General features: G+C 39.4%; 1 non-coding gene and 1 pseudogene across 1 annotated transcript; both read right to left on the reverse strand.

Annotated features, from left to right (window-relative positions):
* Positions 1 to 4401: 4401 nt before the first annotated feature.
* On the reverse strand, positions 4402 to 4529 carry LOC122644382 (annotated as a pseudogene).
* Positions 4530 to 5613: 1084 nt separating this feature from the next.
* Positions 5614 to 5774, reverse strand: LOC122644351. Its single transcript, XR_006330289.1, has one exon. It is a non-coding gene; the product is annotated as a U1 spliceosomal RNA (small nuclear RNA).
* Between the last annotated feature and the right edge of the window lie 15970 nt (positions 5775 to 21744).

Raw genomic sequence — 21744 nt, forward strand, 5'->3', positions numbered from 1 at the left:
CTTTGTTCAAATAATTATAAATAATCTATCATTTTATGTAAAATAGATTTTTGCAAAACCATTTCCAAAACGGCACTGGATCCAGATTCTGATCCGACCATGCACAAACAGTCTCTATCTTGGTGTTCCCCAATCGGGCAGTGGTGACCGTGTTGGATAACTCCTTCACTCACAAAGTGTTCACGTATTCCCAGAACACCGGCTTTGACTCGCTCGAGTCTCAGTCATTGATGAACCAAAGAATGTGGTCACACTTTGCAGCGACAGGGTTCCCTCAGGCATAGGGTGTCGGTGACACATGTCTATCCCTTCCTACATCTGGCAGTAATACATGAGGGAATCGATAAAGTGGATTCTTCGCCAATGCACCATCAAACATGTGAGCACTCGCATTCGTACCCTGACATCACATGTCTAGGCATACCCAATGCGACGACCATATGATAAGGGTGTCCAGCCCAAACCCTAGTCGTGACTACCATTTTAAGTAAAACTTAGGGACACATAATGCTCAAAAAGTTTATATCACATGTGATAATATTAAACTAAAATGTATAAAAGTTCAATACAAAGGTAAACCGGGTTGAACCGGACCGAACCGGGTTTGATGGACACACATATCCAACATGTAGCTGTTCGGGGAATCATATCTTTAGGGATTTGGGTTGATTTGCTCTTCCCATCTTCTTTCCAAACCGGGTATGAGGGTAGGGCGCTGAGTTGCCTTTCCAAAATAGGAGCACCCAATCTGGGAGTGGACAGCACGGCTGATCTGGTCGTGGACAGCAAGGTTGAAGGGGCTGCTCTGTTCCTTCTTGCTTCAATTCTAGCCAACCTCCTCAGGACCTTTGGATGGTCCACTTGGCGCTGGATAAGTTCTGGATGCATGGCTGCATCATGTAGAGCAAGAAGATTACAGAGAAATAAAACAAAAGATTAAATCTAAGAGGAGAAGCGTATAGGTTTTTTTTATGTCGCTCTTCGAAGAAAAGCTCCAAGAGCTTCCTTACTCCCTGAAGCATCTTAAGTCTGAGTGATGCCCACCCTCATACCGATCGAGTCGACCAGAATCAACCGGCGATGAAACAACCAACGCAAGAACCAATAGCGATCGTTGCATCGCAGCTCCCTTCCTTCAACGATCAGCATCCAACTGGATCAGATCTCATTCTTGCCGTTGTATCTTCCGGCATGCACAACGTCGCTCTGGAAGACATCGATACAGCTCTGGCGTGGGTTAGGGTTGGAGGAGGGAGTATGAGCTGGTGGAGTTGGGTTGGATTGCAGCAGGTAGGGGGGGACGGTGGTGTTGTAGGAAAAAGAAAGAAGAAGAAGAAGGGATACCTGTGTTAATGTCAAAACGTTAGGTACCCGAGGTGTTATGTATCCTTTTTATTTAAATAACTAAGGGGTAAAATGGATATTTCACCTTTGAGTACTAACTATGCTTAACGTCAAGAGAAAGGTTGCCATTTTGACCAAGTTTGGTAAGTCCATGACATATTGAATACTTAGGGGGGTGTCCGTGAAATTTGCCCTAACTACATTGTTACTGACTTATTCTATAATCAATGTTGTAGGGGTTTTCTAACAACTATCACTAGTTGAATCACAAGTTGGAAACCTGTAATAATTATAAAAGACCATACCATGTTCCTGTGTTTGAACTTGGATATGAAATTCTAAGCACCAGCAAGAGAGATAGATAGTGATCCCATACAACCCCTTTCATGCCCCCCACAACCTGTAATAATTGTAAAAGACCATACGTTCCTGTGTTTTTGTTGGCTCTCAATTCGTACATTAGGGTTCAATGATATAAGATTGGTCAACAAATTTCTTATTTTTAATAATTTTTTTCAAGAACTTGACACAAGGGTCCACTCCCATATCACTACAGTGCCCTTCGTGTCCTCTCTTGGAGGGAAGAAAATCTGTAAGGCTGTGAAATGAAAGCTTACCCACTCAATCCTTGGCATTCTCACATGGGAAGGCTAAGGGGATCCACAGCCTGTACTTTGGCCCTATCTCTTAGAATAACAAAATCTTGAAGGGAAGTGCAAACACTAAGTGAAGCTTTGAGTGCAAATTCAGACCAGCTAGAAGAGTTTCTTGAATGTTTGAACAAAAAAAAGTACGAGCCACATAATGGAAATTGATAAGCTGTTTATTCCAAGACTGCAAAATACCATATTCCTTCGTCTCCAACCATACGCTTAATTGAAAATGATAAGCCATTTTTTGACAAATACTAAAGCTGCTTCACCCTAGAGGAATTACTTAGATTGTACTACTTCCTATTTCATGCTCAAAGAACAAAGGACATAAAGGGAACATCAAACTCGAATCACAACTAGGGAAAAAATCTAAAAGATTACACAGCTTACAAGTCAAACTAAGTAGTTATTGAATTCATTAAAAAAATTAGATTAACAGATTAATATAATTAGATTGAATCCCTGCTAGATTAAATCAAGGCAAACCCTATTCGGTCTAATAAATAATTGATCCATTCAAGCTAATTAATTCAGATACATTGAAACCTTCTTTTAATTCATTGACAGCTTAAGTCTCAGCTTCCTTGATGAGGGCAAATTAAAGACTAATTGCAATGCCACTTCTATAGATACAGATATATAATAAGTGTGTTAGATGGTCTTTGACCACTTCAGTTACGATCTGTCTTTCCTTTTTTTGTTTACTTCCTGTAATTCTTGAAGCTGTATCAGAATAAATTATCTCGACATCGAATAGTTTTGACACACAGGAGCACCACAACAGCACCTATGAACTTGAAGGAGTATCAGAATAAATTAGTCCTTGATTGAATGATTTGTGTCCATACTAGTAAAAAGGCTCCAATGTCATTAATATTTAATAATAATAGTTAACAGCACAACTGATAATACTTAGTTTTTCCTTATAGTTTCAACATAACCCTTTTATAAGTGCCATAGCTAGTTTGGGTGTGATCTATCCCTTTAAAATTCCCCATAATTGTGATTTCACTCTACAACAATGGATTGGATATTGGAGTATATTTCAGAAAGTTTAGGGAGATAGCGGGCTTTGTAGTTTCATTGCTTGGTTTTTGTGGATTGCTCAAAACGATCTAACATTTGGCTGCAAAATGTGGAGCCCAGGTTCTGTTATGCAAAGGACCCGAGCTGCTCACTATGAATTCTTGCAAGCCCAAGGCCCATATCCATCCTCATCCATCGATAGTCCAAGCGGTGAGCATCCGGCCCAAGCCCATAGCAGGATTCCAGCTCCTAAGCCTTTCTATGAACTAAATGGTGATGCATCGTGGAACGCCGATCACAAAAATTGCAGGATCGGTTTGATCATTAGCCATCTGTAGTGGGCTGTTGGAGGCCCTTTCTCTGTCCGTGGATTTTATCATGATCGAATCTGATTGCAAAGACCTGATCTCCTCTCTTCAAGGCCCAAGTCAGTCAATTACTCTATCAGAGCAGCCAATCATTGCAGATATCCTTTATTTAGCCTCTTACTTTGTTAAATGTTCATTCTCCAATGTTATTAAGGAATCCAACTTTGTAACGGATTCTTTAGCCAAGAAGATCTTGTCTATCACGTGTACAACAGTTTGGCTGAAATCCATTCCGTGATTGATGGAGCTTTGTAATCCAACATCCAAACCACGTGTCTTTGAATAGACCTTTATTTACAGGAAAAAAAAAAACACCCTAAATAATGAATTTGAGCTCGTTAAATGGGTCCTAACAATTCTGGCTCGAACGCTTTCCTTATTGGGCTTTCGATTCTAGACCCATTGGGAAAGTCATCTCAAAACCATGTCATCCTATTTAACATTAATTTGTCTCAAAACTAGCTCCCCAAACCGTCTCTTTTAACAATCTAAACAAGCACCCAAAATCATCCCTTGTTTTTTTATTTTCTTCTTTTTTGGTTCTCTCATGGAGGGTCCATGGGCCACTACGAGTTGGCATCCTAACTCAAGGAAGGGCAGACAAGCCGCAAGGGAAGGGGGGGTGGGGGGTAACAGGATGTACACATCGGTTGAGAGAGTCGAACATCCGAGGACTCTACTGCATTAGCAACGACCACCGCATCTCTTAAACCACACCGACCAACACACCAAGAGGCGCTTTCTTGAACCATTCCATTCAATAGGACAAATCGATTTCATGTTTTAGCGTTCTAGACCCAAATTAATCTGTCCCTAAACTGTTAAAAGAAAGAGTAGCAGTAACCTACTCTACCAGTGTTTATTACAGACCACCACCATATGATTCCCTACCTTTTAAAAGAGTTTTATTTCTAATCTCTCTTAGACATCATTGGAGAGTTTTATTTCGAATTTCTCTTAGATATCATCAGATTAGGATCTTTCTTGTAAACAATTTTAAACTTGAATTGGTGGGGTGCGCCAGGCCCGTGCAATAGTGCAACGCATGAGCGACGCTTGAAGACCCCGGCAAATCAGATATTAAACTGATAAGAACAGATACTACACTTGATCTTAGCCAAAAGGCCGAGAAAGGTATGCTTTGTTACATGTCTCTGTTTTCCTTTTATAAGCTTTGTCTTGACATTCCTCTTCCCTCTCTGGACGATGTGGGATTCTGTCAGTATTCACTTCCCCTGTTTATGCCTTCTCTGATGCCCAAACCCAAAACATTGTTTGTTCTCTATGTTTCTATGTATCATTCATTCACTTTTGTCTGAATTCATAAGTTATATTTCCTCACAGAAATGTTGGCGGGTATTGTTAAGTTATTGATGGGGGCTGAGGATTGTTACTTGTCTTCTTGTCAAAATCGTGCAGTCTGTGGAATGTTATTGATAATCAAGTCTTCTTAATGAATCCAAATGATTAAGTAGCCACTCTTTGAATTACAGAGAGAATACTAGCACTTAAACTGTCTATGTTGTGCTACCAGTGCCAAGATAAAAGGCCCTTCGAACTGGGGAATGGACAAGAAAATGGTGGTAAATGGCACACAGATAAGGTGCCAAGACCTTAAGACTTGTAGACTTTGGCTGCTTCAATTCCTTTAATATACTGTCAAACCTGTTATTCTCATTTATGCGTACTAGAAAGATTGAACTTCTCCCGCTTTTGTCAGGTTAGAGACTTCTTTGATTTCTATCAAACACTAGTGTTGCAGGTAAAAACTTGGCTTAGGGGCGACTATGACAGTTCCACATTGGTCAGTGAAGGGAAGACTGGTCTCTGTGTAAGGATTTATGTCCTCAATCCCTCTGTGATCCATATAGGAATTGGAATCCTCATTCCCTTATGAGGCCTTTTAAAACCGTGAGGGCAACGTTAAACTAGCTTCGATGCACGGCGCAGAATAAATAATATATATCATGAGAAGTATTGCCGATACCAAAATAGGACCCAAAACCCCTCTACCATATTGTTCCACTGATAAGAGTAAACAATCTGATAAGAAACATGAGTGTTTGCCAAGCTCCCGGTCTCCATCATTGGACATCTTTCAGAAATGCTTTCGAGCTTTATGTCCTCATCGTTCCTTTAATTTTCTTATTCTTCAAACAAAGAACTAGATGAGGTATTTTGAAGTTCCAGATTCATGAAAGAGGATTTAACTTTTAAAAATGGTAGGGGCCGCGCGAACGCATACCCCCTCTGCCACAAATTATGACGTACACTCTTCCACTTGGGAAGATGTTAGGCAGGCACCCCTCCCAAGTGCAATGGAAGTCACCAACCTAGGCCATGGACCTTCTTGATCAACCATTGACCCAGTCCAGGTAAGTATGTTCCCTAGGCACTACTTCTCTTAATTTAAAGTCTGCTCTCCCTTATCTCCTTCTACAGTTGACCACTGTGGGATTAAAAAAAGGCACACCAACATGTTACCTCCCTCAGCCTGCACATATTAACTCTTTTCAGATTCTCTTGCACTGTTATTTGTTCTATCTTTGAGCTGTAATATCATTGATGTGGAACCTAATGGATAGTGATTGAGATAAAGAGATAAAGATAGAGAGAGAGAGAGTTTATCATATCAAAGTTCAAAGAGAAAAGAGGTGGAGGAAGGGAAACAATTTGGATGGTAAGCTAGTTTTAACATGTAATAGACAGTTTAGACATGTTTTGGATGATAATTGAGCTCTGTTTACAAGGAGAAAGAGAGAAAGAAAGAAAAAAAAAACCGATTTGGAAGTATGCTTCCCACTTAGCAGAAAATGAGTTGCTCCATTCTTTGCTTTGGACAGATTAGTGGGAACTTCAAATTAAATTGCAGATGTTGCACTTGCTATTAACCTGTTTTTTCAGCCTACCAGCTTTTTATAGCTTACATTACATGTACACCTGTGAATGAAAGAGGACTGTCCTTAAACAATTAGGCTCCTCACCGACATGGTTTCAAAAATCAGAACTGGGTTGATCAAATTCCATGACCGATACTGATTTTGCCCATTGTAGAGCAATCGATTTTAGGGTTTTTGAAACCAGATTACTGTGTTTCAGATTTGAGTAGCCAATTTTAAGGTTTTTGGAATCGATTCTAAAGTGTCAAATGAGACAGTTCGAGGTAAATCATGTTAGTTTCTTACTGGTTCGGGTTCCAAGGGATCCCAAAGCTAGGATCTGATCCCATGTAATAACGACGAGATGGTCCGATTTCGATTCCTTAACAGTTATGGTCAATCAAAATCTCAAAAAAATATGCCCAAAATATGAAGTTTGAGGTACATCATGTTTCTTTGATAGTATGTTTGAGGTTATTTATTTATAATCCCAAGTTTACCATGCTTCCTTCGATGATGGAAGTGAATAGGGAAAGAGCATAGGGGAGGGAGGGGGAGAGTGAGCAAAAAAGGAGGGCTGGGGAGAGGAGGGGCTGTTGTAGGTTCACTGGGGTGGGGGAAAATGGGGGAGGACAGGAAGTAGAGGTGGGTCCACCCAAGAAGAAGACGAAGGGTTGGGGTGGGGACAGTGAAGGGGAGCAAGGACAGTTTGAGGTGGAGCTAGCAAGAGGAAGGGGTGGAGAGACTGAGTTTTCTAGCAACAGGAGGTAAAGCATTGTAGCGGCAAACCCCCCCCCCCCCCTTTACAACCAACCCGACCCCAATCCCTGCTATTGCAACTCCTTTCCCCATCATCCATATCCGTCCCCAACACCTTCTGCAACCCCATCATACCCCTTTCCACACCATCCCTTTTGCTGTCCCCAAACCCCCTCTACAACCAAACCTGATCCCAACCCCTACAACTGCAACTCCTTTCCCCACCATCCCTGTTCATTCCCAGCACCTTCTGTGGCCCCATTCCACCCCTTTCCTTGTCCCCATGCCCCCTCCTCTTCTTGTGGCCACCTCCGCCTCCACCTACAACACCACAACCTCGCATCTTCGAAATGCACCCTCAGCTCCTCACCTATGATCCCACTCCCATCTCTACTGTCTCTTTGATTTCCTACTCAATGATGTTGTAGTCCCATTTCAAGATATCCCCAGATCCATCACTCGATGTGTTGGATTTTTTATTTGATTAAAGATTCAAAATATTTCGAGGATTATGTCGTTTCCTAATAGGCACCAATAGACACCTAAATGATCAATAGGTGTAACTATTGGACGACTTGTTTGAATGGTCAACAAAGAAGTATTTTGGAAAAAGACATGATGGTAGGGCATGTTTCTTGGAGATACCCTTAGTGGTGTCTCTTCCTATCCTATATATAGAGAGGGGGTGTTGCCTAGTTCTCTAAGAATTTTTTGAGTGGAGACAATGGTTTTCCGATTGCATTAAAATCGTTTTCCAAACTATCTAATGAGTCTAGCCTTGCTCTCCTTTATAACCGAAGTCTTTGTGCATAAGACCAAGGTTTGGTGGTTGATTTATCTTGGAGGTAAAACGTAAGGAACCCCGGTTGTACTGGTACAGGAGGCATTTCAGACCTTAAGGAGAGTGCCTTCATTGATACGACTCAACCAAAATTGCGCTTTTACTTGTCTTTACTTTTCAGTCTCTTTATTTTTACAATGGTGTAACTCAAGGAATTTTGCCTTTGGCACCCTTATGCTTTGCACTGTAGATTGTTCATTCCGAATAGTTTATAGCAAACTCTCTTTTCACTATTCTCAATTTGCTTTTGCTTCCTATGAAGTCCTCTGATTACAGGGGACGAGAGTAGAACCTAAGATCGCCATAGTGGAGCCGTGTATATTCCCATTCGGCTTAGAGGTTGAAGAAATTCGAGGGAAACAGTTGCACATATGAGCTTTGGTCATCTTCTCTTACACTGCTTCTTTGTTCTATCTTGGGTGGTGATATCATTGACGTGGGAACCTAACGGATGGTGATTGAGATAAAGAGTTTATCATTTCAAAGTTTATTGCCCGGTAATCTAGTTTAACATGACAAAATAAAAGAGAAGGATCGGTTGGTAAAGATTAAGAGTTTAACATGATAAAGATCATTTCAATGCAATGTTTCAAAAATCGGAGTTCGGAATCGAATTGGTCATTGTCAATTTCAATTTGAATCGCCAAAATTGATCAGGAATTATCCACAATTGACCAGTAAAAGAGAAGGATCGGTTGAATCGGTCATGGCCATCGATTCACCAATACAATTCACAATTAATTCTTAAAACCTTTATTGAATGATAATTGAGCTTTGTTTTCAGGGAAAAGGAAGCAGTCAAATTACAAGGAGAAAAAGAAAAACCCAATTTTGAAGTGTGCTTCCCACTTAACAGAAAATGAGTTGCTCCACTCTCTGCTTTGGAAGGATTAGTTTGAGCTTCAAATTGCAGGTGGTATTGACCTTTTTTCAACCTACAAGGTTTCTATTACCTTACATTACATTCATGTAACCCTGTGAATGTAAGAGGACCATTTTAAACAACTAGGTTCCTCTCCGACATGGTTTTAAAATCAAAATGGGATTGGTCGAATCAACCGATTTAGATTGAAATTGGTCATGATCGATTCCGATTCTATTCATTCTGGATTGCCCGATTCTAGAGTTTTGGGGATTAGATCATTGTGTTTCAGATATGAGGGGCCAATTATAGGATTTTGGGGACTGAGTCCGAATCCGATCCAAATCCTGACCTAGGCGTGTCAAACAAGACAGTTCTAGGTAATTGGGACAGCTACTAGTTCCAATCCCAAGGGGCCCCTTCCAAGACCATCCTATTTACTCAACAGTCCCAAAACTAGGATCTAGTTCCATTTAATAACTGGATGGTCTGGTTTTAGTTCCTTAATGGTTATGGGCAATCAATGTCTCAAACACTCAAATATGTCCTAAATTCTTAAGCATAGAAAGACTCAAATATGTGACAATCTCATTAGTATTTAGTAATAAATGTTAACAACATAACTGATGATCCTTAGTTTTTCCTTATAGTTTCAACATAACCCTTTTACAAGTCATAACTAGCTTGGGTGTAATCTATCCCTTAAAATTCCCCATGATGGTGATTTCACTCAACAACAATGGATTAGAGATTGGAGTATATTTCAGAAAGTTTAGGGAGATAGCGGGCTTTACAATTTCATTGCTTGGTTTTTATGGAGTGCTCAAAACGATCTAACATTTGGCTGCATAATGTGGAGCCCAGGTGATGTTATGCCAAGGGCCTAAGTTGCTCACTGATGAGCACATTTATGTGTGAAATATTAGGGTATAAAGCATGCAGTTTACCACATTGAACAGAGTTACTTGGGTGCTTTCTTGTACTTTTTAGGTTTTTGGCCATTCTGGGCTATCGGGAGCTGCATCTCCTCATCTAAACATAAAGTCTCCATATTTCTTTCCATGGCTGTAAAGAGGACTAAATTTTGAGCAAGATGGACGTGATGGAATTCAAGTACGCGTTCGTTTAGGCCACTATGCAAGAGAGAAAGAATAAGGGGCTAGAAATGAGTTGGAATGCAAGCCCAAGCCTGTCTACCACTTCCCAAGGGTATTTTTGACATAAAAGAAGGTGTTTTTAATCAAGGACTAAGATTTACTACAAGTACTTCTGTGATTTCCAAATCTTGAAGAGAGAGAAGAGCTGCCATCCACACATGAGGGACCCACATTGTCCATGATTTTTTGGAGCACACCCTACCACCCTCCACGATTTTTAAAGGGTGCACCAGCCACAATTTTTGAAGAGGGTATTATGGGGTTTAATTTATTCTTGAGTGGAATCCTAGTCATCACTCTCTCTCTCTCCTACAACTTTCCAAGGGTATTTTAGAAATTTGACTATAGATAGATATCTTTTGGAGAATATTCTCTCATCCTTGGAAGGTTGAAAAGTCAAAGATTGGAGATGCATTGATCACTTTACTTGGAGAAGACTCCTGCAAGGAAAAGGAAACCCAAGAATTAAATTGGAGAGTCTACTTTTTGAAAAATAGCAGGTATATTGGTCCAAGCTTTGTATCTCTCCTACTTTCCATTTTTTTTATTTTCCTTGAGATTCAAGTTATTTGTAAAGGAAGGAGAAGGGAATCAATATTTTTGGGGGAGATTCTCTCCAAAGCCTCCACCGTTTTAGAAGGAGAGACCCTCCCAAAACTGTGGAGCTCTCTCCTCTCCTCTCCTCTTCTCCTCCTTCTCTTATAAATACCCCAAGTGATGTTGGGTTGTAGAGGTGATTCTAATGCATGTTCTAGTTCAATTTTTTTAAGAACTTTTCTTCTTCTTCTCCTTCTAATTTGTGATTTTCTAGTTTCTAGTTTGATTTTATGAGTTTAATTCAATGGTTGTAATAATTTTATGCAAGCTTTAATTCAATTATTGTCTTCAATATGGTTGTAATCTCTTAATCTCTAGTTCTAGTTTTAAGGCTTTTTGGTCTAAGTTTCTAATTCTTGTAAGAAGATTTAGAGAGTTGGAAGAGGAAGCCATGCAAGGTTTATTCAAGTTGTTCAAGCTTCATCAACTACATCCATTCAAAGCCTAATCAATTCATGCACTTACAAGTTTGGTAGAAGGGAGTATTGGTTCAGTTCTTATTTTTATTTTTATTTTCTTCTTCTTAACCTCTTAATTCTTCCATTATTTTTATTTTAATCTCACTCTCATTCCCTCTATTCCCTCCATTATAGTAGGACTTTAATTCTCCACTCTTTTTATTTTTATTCTCATTCTCTATCTCTCTAATTCTTTCATGCTTATAAAATTTTATTTTTTATTTACTATCATCATCATGCATTATGTTAAGCTTTTAATTTATTTTATTTTATTTTATTTTTCAGATTTGGTAGGACCATTTCAAGTGTGATAGAGAAAAGCAAGCAATTTCAGTCCGGTTCAAGCACCTTCGGGTTTTACTTCTTTAATCTCTTAGATTTATTTTTCCTTTATTTTTTTTTGTGTGGTTGTGGTGTGTGGCGGTGGCGATTTATTCCTTCAAATCCGCGTTAGTATTGATAGGTTAGATGGATGTGTGTTAGGACATCAATTCAATTCGTTAGATGCGTAATTTTGTTAGATGGATGTGTGTTAGGATTCGATTCGATAGATGCTTGTGAGTTAGGATACGTTAGTTTAATTATCGTTAATTTAATCTAACAATTTAATTAATTTGGTTCACTTTGCATTGCTTTTAAGTGAGTAAGATAGAGTGGCATACATCTCCTTGTGTTCGACCCGTAGCTACGATTGATCCGTACGCTTGCGGTAATTATTTCTTGCAAACAAGTTTTTGGCGCCGTTGTTGGGGATATATTTGTCCACTTTATTTTTCTGATTTTTAAGTAATTCAGAGTGCTTTATTTTCTTTTTTCTTTTTTGCCTTTTCAAAAAAAAAAAAAAAAAAAATAGAAAAAGAAAACCTCATCTTATTTCTCTTCTGTTTCAAAGACTATACGCTCAATCTAAAGTTTTTCATATGCCCAAACCCAGTCAATCTTGGTGCCCCTTGATTCGTTTGGGTGGTTTGGATTGGCATGTGACTTATCTTTGGAGGTGACCAACTTTGACAATAGGAAAGCAACATAGTGAGTGCTTTTGTTAGGAAACAAAAACGTAAAGAAATCCTCCACTCTACATCAGAATCCACTTGGAGTCGCCCGTAGGTGGCTATTGAAGACTATACGGGTTTCCTTGCTGTCAACCTATATGGCAACCTTACAGCTTTGGAACCATTGTTTCGATCCTTGAGGGCAATACACCAACTGATTATTAATTCCCTCGTGTTTTTAGTGATTTTGTTTTAGTCCTTTTATTTTTCTTTAATTTCTTTTTTTTCCAAAAAAAAAAAAAAAAAAAGAAAAAAAAGAGAAGAAAAAAAAAAAAGAAAAAAAGGGAGACTTCTTATCTGTTTAAGTGGCTCAAGTGTGGATCCGTGACTCATCCAATCGTCTTATTAGAATACCACCTTCTCCACCACCTACCACCATGGGTGACCAACAACCCAAGACTCTTAAGGATAGATTTTATCCTACCAGGGCTACCTAGCCTTCCTGCATCAGTCTGCCAATTGCTACAGGAAAAAATTATGAACTCCATTAGTATGCTGCCCCATTTCCATGGGATGGCTAATGAAGATGCCTATCTCTTCTTTAGGGAATTTGAGGAGGTCTGTGTTCTAATTAAGGTCCAAAATTTATCTGATGATACAGTTAGGCTTCGGTTTATAACCTTTGCCCTGAAGGACCATGCCAAGAAGTGGCTTTATGAACTGCCGACTAATTCCATTACTACATGGGATCAGTTCACAATTGTCTTCTTGAGAAAATTTTTTCCTCTTCATAAGACCAATAAACTCAAGAGTGACATACTCCAATTTAGACAGAAATCACATGAGTCCTTCTCTAGGTTCATGGAAATATTCAAGACCTCCTGTTAGAATGCCCTTACCACGGTATTGACTTGTGGCAACTCCGCCAGATCATTTATGAGGGCATTGACTTTCAGACCATGCAACTTTTAGAGTTTATGTGTCCTACAGGCTTTACCTCTTTTACTGATGAGAATGAGGCCTGGACATTCTTAACCAACTTGGCTGAAAAGACTAGGGAATGGGAATCCACCCAAGAAGCTGAAAGGACCACTAAGGGTTATCTCATTGAGGGTGTTCCAGCCAAAAGAGGCCAAACTTGACAGCCTCATTAAAAGGTTGGAGTCCATAGTTCCTAAAGAGCCTATTCCGGTTAACCAAGTCAGCCATGTTTCCTTATGCAGTTGGTGTCATACACCTGGACATCTTATGGAGGAATGCCCAAACACCTTTGTGGGTAATTCTAACATTGAGAATGTAAGTGCTCTCCACCAAAATAATCCATATAGCAACACTTACAATCCAGGATGGAGAAATCACCCTAATTTCTCTTAGAATCAAGGGAACTAAGCAGACCCATCCAACTTTCACCATCAAGGCCAGCTTGGTCTCCAAAGGCCCAACTATGCACCACAAAACCCAGGAATGTCTCCTCATCCTCTTCCCCCTCGTCCTCATTTAGGATCCCCTATGAATTTTGTTAGGCCACCTCTCGTTGCACCTTATCAGCGACTCCCAAGGTTTACCAATATAGGAGAAGCGACAAGAATAAGTGAGCTAGAGAACATGATGGCCCTTCTCATGACAAGACACAATACTATGGAGAAGTAACTCACCCAGCTTGTCATAATTATGCATGAGAGGAACAAAGAAAAATTTCCTAGCCAACCTGAGCCAAATCCTAGACATCAGGCTCTTATTCAACAAGGTACCCAAGCTCCTCAGCTCAATGTTGCACAGGGCCAACAACATCAAGGGCCCTCCGATCAGATTAATGCAGTGTATGCTTTACAGAGTAACCGTGAGTATCAATAGATTAGTACCCCTCAGCCTTTACCATCTCATACTCCTATTGACTCTCCCCCTTCTGATGAGGCCGTTGTAGTGCCTTTTGTTCCAAGTTTGTCTGATGAACCTGGAGAAATTCAAGATGATTTGGTTGAGGAAACCAAAGATGATTCTGTTGAAAAAGTGAAAAGGACCACCCTTAAAAGAGTGTATACCCCACCTGGCCCATTCCTAAATAGGTTGGTTAGCAAGAAGTCTCCTTTTGTGAAGAAGATACTTGATGTTTTTAAACAGGTTTAGGTGAACATTCTATTATTGGATGCTATAGCCCAAGTCCCCGCTTATGCTAAAGTCCTCAAAGACTTATGTACCTAAAAGCGGACCACCAATGTGCCCAAAAAGGCATTCATAGCTACTAACATTAGTTCTCTAATCGCACAGTAGGTAGCAACCAAGCATAAGGACCCTGGAAGCCCCACCATATCTTGCACTATAGGCAACACCACTATTGATCATGTCTTACTCGACCTTGGTGCAAGTGTGAACCTGTTGCCTTTCCATGTCTACCAACAGTTGGGATTGGGAGAGCTGAAACCCACTAGAATCACTCTTCAGCTTGCAAATAGGTCGGTACAAGTTCCGAAGGGGATGGTTGAGGATGTCCTGCTTAATGTTAGAGAATTTGTATTCCCTGTGGATTTCATTGTCTTAGATACCCAACCTACTGTAAACTTCAAGGACCAAATCCCAATTATTTTGGGTGGACCCTTCCTTGCTACCAATAATGCTTTAATCAATTGTAGGAATGGTCTCATGAAATTATATTTTGACAATACTTCTGTGGACTTTAATGTGTTTAGGTTAGGCAAGCAGCCTGATATGGATGAAGAGGTGCATATGCTTCAGGGATTCCCCGATGATGTTGAAACTTTCTTTGAGATTGATTTTGATTCGGGATTTCAGGAATGTATGAAGGAATTGGAAGGTATTGATGATACCACCTTATTTGAGCTCTGGAGCATCCAACTACCATTGGAGCCCCTTGGACCCCTATCCAACTCCATTCCTAAATCCTCTATTATTGAGCCCCCCACATTAGAGTTGCAAGCATTGCCCTCCAATCTCAAGTATGCTTTCCTAGGGCAAGATCACACTCTCCCTATAATTATTGCTTCTAATTTGACTTCTATTCAGGAAGAAAAGTTGATCAAGCTTCTAAAAGAACATAAGCAAGCTATATGTTGGACCATGTCATACATCAAGGGTATTAGTCCCTCCATTGTTCAACATCATATTCATCTGATAGAGAGTTCCAAACCTTTTAGGGAACCCCAAAGAAGGGTTAATCCTATGATGAAAGAGGCAATTAAGAAAGAGATCCTAAAGTGCTTGGATCATTACACAATTTATCCTATTTCTGATAGCCAATGGATGAGTCCTGTACAGGTTGTGCCTAAGAAAGCAGGAGTCACTGTAGTTGAGAATGCAAATAATTAACTGATTCCAACCCATATCCAAACAGGATGGAGAGTGTGCATTGACTATAGGAAGTTGAATGCGGCAACTTGGAAGGATCACTTCCCCTTGCCTTTCATTGATTAAATGTTAGAGAAACTAGATGGCTATGAATATTATTGTTTTTTTTATGGATATGCAAGCTATAATCAAATCCCTATTGCTCTAGAGGACCAACACAAAACCACATTTACATGCCCTTATGGAACTTTTGCTTATCGACGTATGCCTTTTGGGCTTGCAATGCCCCTGCTACATTCCAAAGGTGCATGATGAGTATCTTTTCTGATATGGTAGAGCAATTCCTAGAGGTGTTTATGCATTATTTTTCTATTCACGGCTCTACTTCTTCTAATTGCATGCACTATCTTTCCTTGGTTCTCAAGAGATGCATAGAAAAGAACTTGGTCTTGAATTGGGAGAAGTGCCACTTCATGGTGAAGCAAGGCATAGTTCTTGGTCACATTGTGTCCAAAGAAGGGATTCAGGTTGATAGATCTAAGGTGGACCTTATTGTCAATTTATCACCACCTAAGAATGTGAAGGATATTAGATCCTTTCTGGGTCATGCTGGCTTCTATAGAAGATTCATCAAGGACTTTAGCAAGATAGCCAGACCTCTAATTACCCTGTTGGCAAAGGACCGCACCTTTGAGTTCTCCCCTGAGTGTTGTCATAAGAGCTTTGAGCAATTAAAAAGAGAATTGACCTCAGCACCCATTATTCAAGCTCCAAACTGGACAGTGCCATTCGAGCTTATGTGTGATGCCTCTGATTTTGCTATAGGGGCTGTTCTTGGGCAAAGAATCAATAAACTGCCCTATGTTATTTATTATGCAAGTAGGACTCTTGATGATGCACAATTTAATTATACCACGACTGAAAAAGAATTTTTAGCTGTTGTATTTGCATTAGAGAAGTTCAGGCCTTACTTGATAGGCTCACATGTGATTATGTATACTGACCATACGGCTATCAAATATCTTGTGCAGAAGAAAGATGCCAAGGCTCGCCTCATTAGGTGGGTCCTCTTATTGTAGGAATTTGATCTTAAAATTAGGGATAAGAAAGGTAGTGAAAATTTGGTTGCAGACCATCTATCCCGGCTACCAAATTCCTTGACTGATGCTTCTCCAGTCAACGAGAACTTTCCTGATGAGTATCTGATGGCAGTGTCTAGTGAACCTTGGTTTGCTGACATTGTTAATTATCTGGTTATGGGTGTGACACCTGCACATTGGTCCACCCAAGATAAGTATCATTTCTTTTCTCAAGTTAAATATTTTTTTTAGGATGATCTTTATCTTTTTAAGACCTGTCCGGATCAAGTCATCCGGAGGTGTGTTCCTGATCATGAGCAACAATCTATCTTATCTTTTTGCCATGATCAAGCTTGTGGAGGCCATTTTGGGCCCAATAAGACAGCGGCCAAGGTTTTATAGTGTGAATTTTATAGGCCTAATCTTTTTAAAGACGCTTTTACTTATTGCAAGGCTTGTTCTTCATGCCAATCTTTAGGGCATCTCTCCAGGAGGAATATGAGGCCCCTCAACCCAATTTTGGTGATTGAGGTGTTTGATGTATGGGTCTAGATTTCATGGGACTTTTCCCTAATTCTTTTGGTAACCTGTATATATTACTTGCTGTGGACTATGTGTCAAAATGGATTGAGGCAGTTGCTTGTAAGACCAATGACCACAAGGTGGTTGTAAAATTTTTAAAGGAGAACATTTTCTCCCGTTTTGGTACTCCCCGTGCTATCATCAACGATCGGGCCAAGTATTTTTGCAACCGTCCCTTTGAGGCCCTCATGAGAAAGTATGATGTCATTCACATGTTGGTCACACCCTACCATCCCCAGACCAGTGGCTAGGTTGAGGTTTCCAATCGGTAAATAAAGCAAATCCTTGAGAAAACCATCAACCCGAACTGCAAGGATTGGTCTAATCGTTTGGTAGATGCTTTATGGGCCCATAGGCTGCCTTTAAGACCGATCTTGGTCAATCTTCATACTGTCTGGTGTATGGAAAGGTATGTCACTTACCTATTGAGCTAGAGCACAAAGCCTTTTGGGCTATTAAGAAGCTTAACTTTGATTTACCTACTGCGGGTGCCCATAGGAAACTCCAACTATCTGAGTTGGAAGAGCTGAGAAATGAGGCATATAAGAATGCCCAAATTTACAAGGCAAAAACCAAAGCTTTCCATGATAAACATATTTTGAGAAAATCTTTTGAGGTAGGTCAGAAAGTTTTGTTGTACAATTCTTGTTTGCACATCTTTCCAGGTAAGTTGTGCTCTAGATGTGATGGCCCTTATATTGTTAAAACTGTTTACCCTCATGGGGCTATTGATGTTATCAATCCAAGTACATGTGCTACTTTTAAGGTGAATGGCCAACGTTTGAAGCCATACATTGAGATGCCAGTTCCAATTGTGGAAGAGGTCATGGATCTCCATGAGCCTCTTTACCTTAATGGTTGATCTCCTGGTATGGTTGCCCTCCTTTGTCCTTATTCTCTCTTTTCTACATGCATTGAGGACACTGCATGAATTAAGTATGGGGGGGGTATTGGACTTAATTGGTGAATTTTGATTGTGGCAGTAGTTTTGGTTTTGTGCATATATTTCTTTGATTGCAAAGCGAGAGAAAGAGGGAATTAGGTGTCCTAGCATGTGAAATAATAAAAAAATCCCTTTTTAAGGACGGTAATTGGTATGTATCCGGTGAGAGGGATTGAATTGGAAAATATGAGCACTATTTTGTTTGATGGCTAGATTCCTCTATGTGTTTTATGGACCCTTTGATCTTTTGGCTAGTAGTTGAGACCAATTTGTTTGTGGCAAGGCATGAAAGTGAATGAAAGAAAAAAAAAAAAAAAAAAAAAAGAGAAACAAGAAAGGAAAGTGGAATTCCTTGGGACTAGACAAGGCACTGTTGTCTCAGGAAGCAGGGTGACTTGTTCAAAATTCCTTGGAAAGAAACTCAAAAAAAACTATAGCATCAATGTCTTAAAGTCTTTATAGATATATGCAAAAAGTGAAGCTATCAAGTACTTGGGTGTCTGGTGTATGCTCCACCATGTCATTCAGGGAACAGTAGTAGAGTAGAAATAGAGTTAATGTTGAGCAAGAAAAGTTTTTTTACCTTAATGCCTGAAAAGAAAGTATGGTAAAAAATGCTCAAAGCCTAAGTCTTTGATTCCATCGATGCTATGAGTGATTTACCTGAAGGTGAGTATGTTAAGAAGATATGAGGAGATCCTTTAATCTTGATACATGCTTGTTGCTTGAATTGATGTGGGGTAATAAAATTCAAGTGTGGGGGAATCTTTGTCTCCTTGATCTTTAGTTGAGCACTTTTAGGGATTGTGTACACTATCCTATTTATGCCATGATTAAAATTTGCAGCATATTTTTGACTTATTGAATTTTGGGTATACATTCACTGCAAACACCCATGAGACTAAACTCGTCCACTAGGGGTAACCTAGGGATTCAAAGGCTTGTTGCACATGCTAAGTGCAACCATGATTCCTACGAAAGTGAGTTAGGATTTTTGCATTTTAGGTCAATTTCTGTTTTGTTTACTTGAGAACAAGCAAAGTTCAAGTGTGGGGGAGTCTGATGAGCACATTTATGTGTGAAATCTTAGGGTATAAAGGATGCATTTGATCACATTGAACAGAGTTACTCGGGTGCTTTCTTGTACTTTTCAGATTTTCGGCCATTCTGACTATCGGGAGCTGCATCTCCTAATCTACACATAAAGTCACCATATTTCTTTCCATGGCTGTAAAGAGGACTAAATTTTGAAAAATATGGACGTGACGAAATTCAAGTACGCGTTCGTTCAGGCCACCATGCAAGCGATTATTCTTTTCAGACTAAGAAATAATAATTGACTAGAAATGAGTTGGAATGTAAGCCCAAGCCTGTCTCCCACTTCCCAAGGGTATTTTTTACATCAAAGGTGTTTCTAATCAAGGACAAAAATTTACTGCAAGTACAGGACCCTTTCTGCGATTTCCAAATCTTAAAGAGAGAGAAGAGCTGCCATCCACATATGAGGGACCCACATTGTCCATGATTTTTTGGAGCACACCCTACCCCCCTCCACGATTTTTAAAGGGTGCACCAGCCATGATTTTTGAAGAGGGTATAATGGGGTTTAATTTATTCTTGAGTGGAATCCTAGTCATCACTCTCTCTCTCTCCTCCAACTTTCTAAGGGTATTTTAGGAATTTGACTATGGATAGATATCTTTTGGAGAATATTCTCTCATCCTTGGAAGGTTGAAAAGTCAAAGATTGGAGATGCCTTGATCACTTTACTTGGAGAAGATTCCTGCAAGGAAAAGGAAGCACAAGAATTAAATTGGAAAGTCTACTTTTTGGAAAATAGCAGGTCTATTGGACCAAGCTTTGTATCTCTCCTACTTTCCATTTTTTTTTTTTTCCTTGGGATTCAAGTTATTTGTAAAGGAAGGAGAAAGGAATCAATAATTTTGGGGGAGATTCTCTCTAAAGCCTCCACGATTTTAGAAGGAGAGAGCCTCCCAAAACCATGGAGCTCTCTCCTCTCCTCTCCTCTTCTTCTCCTTCTCCTATAAATACCCCAAGTGATGTTGGGTTGTAGAGGTGATTCTAATGCAAGTTCTAGCTCAGTTTTGTATAAAATTTTCTTCTTCTTCTCCTTCTAATTTGTGATTTTCTAGTTTCTAGTTTGATTTTATGAGTTTAATTCAATGGTTGTAATAATTTTATGCAAGCTTTAATTCAATTATTGTCTTCAATATGGTTGTAATCTCTTAATCTCTAGTTCTAGTTCTAGTTTTAAAGCTTTCTAGTCTAAGTTTCTAATTCTTGCGAGAAGATTTAGAGAGTTGGAAGAGGAAGCCATGCAAGGTTTATTCAAGTTGTTCAAGCTTCAGCAACTACATCCATTCAAAGGTTTATTTTTAATTTCTTCTTCTTAACCTCTTAATTCTTCCATTATTTTTACTTTAATCTCACCCTCATCCCCTCTATTCCCTCTATTCTAGTAGGACTTTAATTCTCCACTCTTTTTATTTTTATTCTCATTCTCTATCTCTCTAATTCTTCCATGCTTATGGAATTTTATTTTTTATTTACTATCATCATCATGCATTATGTTAAGCTTTTAATTTAATTAATTTTGTTTTATTTTTCAGATTTAGTAGGAGCATTTCAAGTGTGATAGAGAAAAGCAAGCAATTTCAGTCCGGTTCAAACACCTTCGGGTTTTATTTCTTTAATCTCTTAGATTTATTTTTCCTTTGTTTTTTTTGTGTAGTTGTGGTGTGTGGCTGTGGCAATTTATTCATTCAAAATCGCGTTAGTATTGATAGGTTAGATGGATGTGTGTTAGGACGTCAATTCGATTTGTTAGATGCGTAATTTCGTTAGATGGATGTGTGTTAGGATTCGATTCGATAGATGCTTGTGAGTTAGGATATGTTAGTTTAATTATCGTTAGTTTAATCCAACACCTTAATTAATTTGGTTCACTTTGCATTGCTTTTAAGTGAGTGAGATAGAATGGCATACATCTCCTTGTGTTCGACCGTAGCTATGATTGATCTGTACGCTTGCGGTAATTATTTCTTACAAACACTCTATGAATTCTTGTAAGCCTGATCGGGTTGTAATTATGTATTGAATTTCTATTTAATTGCTGGTTCCAACTTAATATCTTTGGTTTAATTAATTCCATTTTGCTATGTAATTGTGATTGTAGGGTGTTACAGGGTCATGCGCATAAAAGATGCTGAATGAAAGGATTTGATGCAATCTAGGAACCGATCTACCCATGGATCAACTCACAGGTGATCAAGGGCGAGATGGGAAGAAGTTTCACTAAAGACCCAAGGCCATTGAAGAGATTCCTCAAATTAGAAGTATGACCAAGAAATTGGGCAGCAAAGGAAAATCAAGCACAAGAGCATAACCATAATTTTAAAAAATTGGGATATTTTCAGAAAATATACGATATTGGGCTCATATTGTCCATAACATTAATTGGAGCAACTTTAATTCTCGGATTGGATCCATCCGGGGCCAAGATGGAGAGATATTTAAAAAAAAAAGATTTCTGACTCTCCCATCCACTTTCTAATCTTCCTCCACGTGGCTCTCTTTCTCCCATCCCATAATCTCTCTCTTTTCCCTTATTCACATGGAGAGCTCTCTTTCCCTTTTTCTCACTTATCTCTCTCTCCTAAATTCTCTCCTTTTAGAACTCCTCACTAATCACTCTCTCTCTCCCATCTCTTCCCAAAATAAAATATAAAAAAAATCCCAATTTCCTAGAACCTCTCTCTCTTTTTCCACATGTCCCTTGCACTTTCCTTCTCTCTCCCAACTATCTCTATCTCATTGCTCTCACCCCACAGGACTCTATCTAGCCCCAAAATCTCAAGTCCTCTAATCTCTCCATCTCTCT

This window comes from Telopea speciosissima, chromosome 10 (assembly GCF_018873765.1).
Source record: "Telopea speciosissima isolate NSW1024214 ecotype Mountain lineage chromosome 10, Tspe_v1, whole genome shotgun sequence".
Lineage (NCBI taxonomy): Eukaryota > Viridiplantae > Streptophyta > Magnoliopsida > Proteales > Proteaceae > Telopea > Telopea speciosissima.